The following is a 7,653-nucleotide window of genomic DNA, read 5'->3' on the forward strand; positions in this document are numbered from 1 at the left end:
AGTCACACCAGCAGGTGGTTTTCCTCACTTCCAGGAGGGCCATTGCTGTGCAGATTGAGGTGCGTGTTGTAGCACTATCAGCTCTCCTTTTTTGTGTGCGACGTAACCAGGTCATGTCTAAGCTCTCAAAGGTACAGTAGATCCAGCAACATCTCCAACATTCTGATAACCCTGAGCTTGGAAAGGTCCCCATTCAGATGATGAAAGCAGCAATGGCATCTGAGTATTTCTTTAATGAAAGAGTGCACCTACATCTCCTGGATACTATGTGTTCCTTTAGTTTGTACTTTAATTTAAGACTAATTGTACACATTAGGTGAATAAATAGTTCCATTTATTAAAACTGCATAGGTGGAATTGGGTATTTTCACACAGATCCTGTGGAACACCAAAACTGTGTATTTTTAAAAGGTACTAATCAGAACAAAAATGGAAAACAAGAAGCCTGCCCTTCTTTGAGGTAAGAAGGGCAGGCTTTGGTATAAATCAATCCACCTAACTGTCACCAGCTTCTGATTGGAAAACACAATGCTTTTGGGAGAAAGTGTTATGCTACAGCCGCTGTACAGATATGCCTTTATAGGCTGCTTAAACAGCTTTCTTTCATGGTCTGGATTTCAGTTGGGTTAGGCTAGCAGCTGTTTTGTATTAGGTGCGCATGGTATTCTTTACCAGTATCTCATCAAAATGCAAATTTGCAAAAACGAGAGACATACTGTGGTGGAGTATATTGAAAAAAGTCCCCGGGGCCTGAAGTCACTGAAGCGATCCTGAATCCATGATATCACTGTCTTTTTAATGAAGGCATCTATATTGATAAATGTAATGTGCGGTAAATATTCCTTAATGAGACCAACCAAAGGTCACCGGTAATGTAGAGAGGCTCGCCAGGCCAACAGAAGTCAATGGTTCAGCAGTAAAAGAAACAGAGGGAGAGGTCTGATTCAGCAGTCTACTCAGGACACTGGAGGGGGGTGGGGTGGACAGAAAGTCAACTGAATTACCACTTTTTATGAAACGGTGAAAGGAAAGGTTAATGCAGCTTCCTCCGTGTGTGTAGCACTAAAAAAACAAAAAACCCTAAATTAACTCTGTATCTTCAACTCCATTATTTATAAGAAAACTATTCTGAATTTATTTATACCAATCTATCAGTTAAAGACGGCTAGGGTAGGGTAACAGTTGCCCAGAGTGCATGTCACACCATTAGCCATGGTGCAGTCTAGACTGCACATGCAGATTCACTCAAACAGGCTCAAACTTGCATATGAGCAAAGATCACATACAAACCTTTATACGCACAGATAGACTAGCTCAAACTCTCTCTCTCTCTGACTCTTTCTCTCTCTCATACACACGCAAAGACACACACTCATACTCACTCTGGGTATTTCCAAGGGAAATAAGAGAGTGAGGTTATTTTAGGACATTGTGCTACTTGGCTACTTGTTCTCGCTCTTCCCTGAACTCATGAAAACAGTCTGTACCAGCAAACAAGGGGGATATAAGAAAAAGTGTTTTGTCCTCACAAATTCTAACAATAATTACAGCCTCACAACTCGACCTGTGAAAGCCAGAGACACGTTTGTCCTCACTTCCCCCTCGGCGTTAGACTCCTGACAAGTGGCACTGCACAAATTAGGGTTGCATGGAGTTTTAGCAGGTCCAGGAAGCTGTTAGTAACAGCTCTGTACCTTCCTGCCTGGATGCATGGCTTGGGTTGAGGTGGGGGTGCACAAACTCTCTTTGGTAGCAACAGAGTCATTTCCCCTGACTCTTGGCTATAAATTAGCCACAGGAAAAAAAAAGAAAAAAAGAAAAGCTGACAATGCCTATGTGTGTTTGTCTTTAATTCAGGTGCTGGTAGGGGTGGCATTCCTGACAACTCCTATCAGTTATCCCAAAATGACTGAGTCACCCGCTCTGTAATGAAAAATTGAGGATGATCCTTTTTAATGGCTAAGAATGACATCATACATTATGGTTCATTAGATCATACATTAAGATGTTTGAAATGTCTTCCCCACTCCTCAGTGACCCTCACCATATGGTACATATCTGTGTTTGACTTACAGCATTATAAAGGACTTGGCTTATTACACAGTTTGCATCAGTGCCATTATTTGTCAGGTCCTTTGGTTAGGTGATCCTTTAGTTGTCATAGAACATATCTGTTTATGTATGAAAGAGACAGATTAAGGACACAGTTGTTTAACATTTATTGCATATTTTGTAGAGACCTGCATGCATTCACTGTACAATGAATGGCAATGCAATTGATGAATCAAGAATCCAGAATTTAAAAAAGAAGTCACTGCAACTATATGTCTGGGAAATATTCAGTGTTAAATCTAAAGTACTAATAGGTCATGATAGCGTAAAAATGATAGCATAAAAATGATAGCGTTTGCAAATAAATTATAGTTTAGTTGAAATTTTTTCTGGCATGACCTTTTCCTTAGAAGCCACAATGAAGTGATGTAAAAGCATCATAAAGATAGAATTATAAATACATGCCTCCTAAAGATCACACATCATCTCTTTATACGTGTCGTCACATAAAGGGTTTGTGTGTTCACGTCTGCCACATTTCCATATATATGCGAAGCTTTTCTTAATGCTTAAAAATTTCTAAGAGGAAGTAACTGCAAGTGAGGTTAAATCGTGGAGTTTGACCTTCATTTTGTTAATGTCAAATGTCCTGCAGTAGTAAGCGTGCAAAAGGAAGTTCTTTCACGCCTGATACTCATATAACCATTGGGCTGCTCCATTGCTTGCATTCTGCTGCCAGGCAACTCTCAAAGCTATATTGTAAACATTGTGTGGTGCTGTTCAGTCTTTGCATAATACTATTGTCTGCGGTTCCACTGCTGCACCTCATGCATTCACCTTGACAATAAAGTTTGATAATTAAAATTTAGGCTGGTGGAGTCTAAGAGACATTTACAATAATTATGTAACAATGAAAAATGAGAAGCAACAAATGAAATTTAGGGAAATTCAAAGACTTGGATACAGATGGCAGGTGCAGTTCTATCAAGATCACAATAAGAGATTATTTTGCACATCAATTGCATGTCACCATAGCCTTTTCACTCTTTACACACTCATTGTTCTTTGTTTTATTAAACACTCTGGTGATCTCAGATACCAGTCCTACCAGCCATCCATGTGTTTGAGGATGTACAAATACACCTAAAAGCATAATTTTCACAGCTTTCATAATATGATAACTAGCAGAGTGAATACATGCTGTGTTTCCTCTTGCTTGTAGATATCCATCTGGAATCCAAGTCTCTGATAAAATTTTCATGAGCCTGAGTAATGAGGAGCACTAGAGGGCTCTTTATGTGAGCCGAGATGCCCACAGGTCAACAAGGGACTTTCCTAGCCATTCTAACCTCATATACCCTTTCATTTATTTGCTCCATGCACACTGACTCTTTGTACTATTTTATGCTACAAGCTGTATGCTTCCCACCAGGATTCTTAATATTCAGTCGGTTTCTTTAATGTTTTCACTTCTGAAAATGAATCATACCGATTTGTGCCTTTGAAGATGTTATGAAAGGACATACTATATTTATATCACAGCTGTAACATCAAAACCCAGCTTTTTGAATTCATGCAGATAATTTTCAGGGATGTTCCACATGCCTCATCAGAGCCAAAAAATCCTTTGAAAACATACAGTACATGCAACCAAATACTCTGACCAGAAATCCCAGAAATTTGAGAATGTTTTCCCATGAAGAAAGTTATTCAAATATTCCCACTGCATCAATATCATTCACAGCTCCCTCTCACAAAGTGACTCTTCCTTTCCACGTGACTATTGATTGTGGGTTTCCAGATTGCCTTATCTCAACCTGACAAATTAGAAATCAATGCACATGTCTGAGCACAGCCAACAATAAGTTATTGGCTCATCTTGACTGTTCAGGATCACTTATTTTAGGATAAAGTTAAATAAAAAGGTAAAAGTAATAGATAAAAGTAAAATATGATAATTGTTTGGGTTTACCACAGTGGTGTCAAAATCTATCATCCAAAGTAAAACAAAACTCCAGATCTAACAGGTTGAGTGATATTTAAAGTTGGTAAAGTCTCTAAAATGAAAATATTCAGGGATGGCGGGACTTGGCCATAATGCAAACTGCATTTTGTTCAATGAGAGCTTTGCGGTCTTGCTCTGAAGTATACAGGAACAAGGAGAGAACTTCCTCTCACTATCAATCAGGAAATTCTATCAGCACACAGGAAAGTATTGTTGCAGCATTTCTGCATGGTGCCAATGCCTTCTATACTATACTGTGCAAAAGGTCTCGAGCCACCTGTCATTTCCTTATTTGCTCAAGAGTTTTGCTCTGTTCTATGGACCACAGTGTGTGCAGAAATAAGTACTGTGATTTTACATAAATTAGATCACATTCCTAGGTTAGTCCAGGACGTTTAGGACATCTCATATTTTCAGCACTTGCAGTGTCATGTTAAATAGCAAGGACCCACCTGGAGTTAGAAGAGTACTGCCTGCAGAGTTTCATCATTGTTATTATTATTGTTATTTTAATGTTGTGGTTTTCTTGAAAGACAGGGTTTTTTTAATTCTCTTCACCTCTTCTCGGACTTCTGAAATCTGATCTGTGTGTTTCTCCCCATCCCCTTTTTCCCAACCTCCTGCATGCCAGAGTACTTGGGTCTGCCCTCAGTCTGGTCTCAAGTTTCTGCAGACCTACAGCAGATTGTTTATTTTGCTGGACATGGAGGAAACACGGATGGACCCTTCACTGGCTCAAGATTTACTGTTAAGCCAGGCTCCCGTGTCATCTGTATTTAGAACAAGACTCCCTTTAACAGCAAGCTCTTTATCCTTTGCAAAAATGGCACATTACTAAGGACAATGGGATTGTCTGCTTGGGTAATGTAATGCTAGGGGATTACATCATTTGATACAACATAGCACTGGGTAGACAACAGTCTACTAATCCTGCTCGCTGAGGTCATTTATAATTCATTGAAGCACACATACCATCATCCTATTTTGGACAAAGGGCAGAAAAATCTATATACCCTAGTGATGGTGGAGAAGGACAAAACATTTCCCCGGAGATCATTTCTGCTAAAATTTATGAGGTTACTCTTCACCACTGACACCACAGTGTAAGTGCTGAGGTCAGGGTATTAGGTAAAAATAGCCTTGGGAAGCACATGCATTGTATGTCTGTATTAAATAGCTGCATGCAATTAAAATGGATTACAGATACAAAGGTAGCAACACTAGCGTTTTCCTCTTTTACTTCTTTTAAAACTTTTCCATCAGTAGCTGTGGGGTTAGTGAAGTACGTGCAAATACTGTGGTCTCACCATCCAGGAAATGCATATCTTGTTGACAGAAATTCTTCCTGTGAAATTTGAAATAAATTATGGTGCACACGCCTTTCATCCTAGCCATCAGTAATGCACAGTGAAGCTCCTTTAGAGGCAATTATGATTTATGGGACACACAAGGGAGAGGGAAGAATGTGCATTCAGTACTTTGGAGGAACAGAGAAGCAAAGAGAGCAAATTGCAATGTGAAAGAGAACTGACTGCTCACGAACCGGCGTCTACAGTTTTCTCACTTTAAGCGTGGTTTACTTTCACCCCCAGACAGGTCACGAAGAGTACAAATGCTTCATACTTAATTTCATTTTGTGATGTTTTTGGTATCATGTCCTGAGCAGCCAATCAAATAATACAATTTCCTCAACGGGAATTATGAACAAAGAGTGAATTGAGGCCTGAACAGAAAGAGAAAATGGTACTTGAGGTGAATGATTGTGTGGTCAATGAAATGAGTCATATGCTTTTTTCAGTATTTCGTTGTAGCTACACTGCTTATCAGTATACCACAGTCTCAGTGAAAATTTTCTTTACCAGAACCACAAGACTAGGGTTATGTCAGATTACTATGAGTTCAAAGCAACCATGAAAAAAAATATGTGAAAACCAAAAAGACATGATGTTTTCTTAGAGGAAGTTGGTGCTATGAATTGAGGTTGTTTGTGGCCGTCTGGGTCTGTAAGGCGACTCAGCAGGAGCAAAGGTGGAGGTTGGAATGTCAGTGAGGGTCAGAGAAGGTCACGGGGAAATGACCTTTTGGATGAGTCAGGAGTCCATTCACTGGAACCCCAGCTGTGATGGACAGGTCACGTGGAGGTCTCCACCAGTTCATAGGCAGACATGCTCATACAGTCACCCTGCTTTGTCATTTGTAGACATTACAGACCAAGATGGAGAAAACTTTGACGGCTCATTTAGGACAAGATATACCTCCCTTTGTCAAATAACATATAACTTTTGAGTAAAACAGTTAGACCTATGGCAAAACTTGAGAGAGCTAAGATAAAATATCTGAAGAGATACTTCAGTAGATTCAAAAAAGGTCAACCTGAGAACTGACTCCAGCCCAAACCACACTGTTCAACTAACAACAGACTGCTTATTTTTATTGGCTAAAATTATATCGGAACCCCCCCCATAAATAAATAAATAAATAAATAAAATGAAATAAGTAAATAATTTTAAAAAAAAAAAAGACCGGCTATGTTTTCTATCACTTTGTCAATGAAATACACCCAAAATACAAGTAAGGCAAGATGAAGAGAGTCATCCTTCACTTTATGAAAACTAAAAGGAAATAAAAATTGTACAATTTTTAAGACCTCATGTGTGCTATTAGCATGATATTTTATGTGTAAATATCATGGTTATCTTCAGTAGTGACAACAAACCTGTTTACTATTTTAAAAAGAGATTATTACTACTACTATTATTATTAGTAGTATCACTATTAGAAAAGGAAACAAAATCTGCCTGTTCTGAACCTGTTTTCAAGGTAACGTTATAGGTGTTCCTTCCAAACGATAACAATACAAAGACTCAAAGCATACAAATGCACCAGGCCAGATAGACAACACAATTAGCCTTATCTTTATATTAACTCATTAAAAATCAAAAAACAAACCGAAAAAAACAAGCAAACAAACCAAAAAAACTATCCGACTTCACTGGCACATATATTTCTGTATTTATCTTATTTATTCTCTCTCTTTGCTTCACCTTTCATTTGACAGAGGAAGGCTGCGTGCCCGTGTCTGTGTGCGTCTTTGGGGAGAGTACCTGCGCATCACAGGCATATATAGTTTGTAGGCGACGAGTGCGTGACTTCTGAGAGCCCTGCTAACTAAATTGCTGTTTTTTTTTTTCATAGTGTCGCTGCTTAAATGAATTGTTCACTGTGGGCCACGGCGATAATCAGAACAACGGGAAATGCCTTGGTGCTCCCGGCGGACAGTTTACGGACTTGTATCCATTGGTATAGAAGAAAAACTGTACGTATACAGCTTCACTGGGTTACAAAATATACTGAACTTTCATCTCCCGAGAATTTTCACTTACTTTATATTAAAGTCAGAGTAAGAAATTAAGAGCGTCATCTCAGTAATTCACTCTCAGCTGCCATCTACTGGTTGTTCTTGTATTTGTTTGGCTTCACTTTCCTTTGGCCAGCCTGGGAGCGTTTTGTCAAGGCTAGAAGTAATGTAGGTCAGAACTTTTACTCCAAAAATATGTCACTGCAGTCATATGCAGTTTACACAAAACAATAGGAAA

This window comes from Perissodus microlepis, chromosome 16 (assembly GCF_051167445.1).
Source record: "Perissodus microlepis isolate ML-2025 ecotype Zambia chromosome 16, ASM5116744v1, whole genome shotgun sequence".
Lineage (NCBI taxonomy): Eukaryota > Metazoa > Chordata > Actinopteri > Cichliformes > Cichlidae > Perissodus > Perissodus microlepis.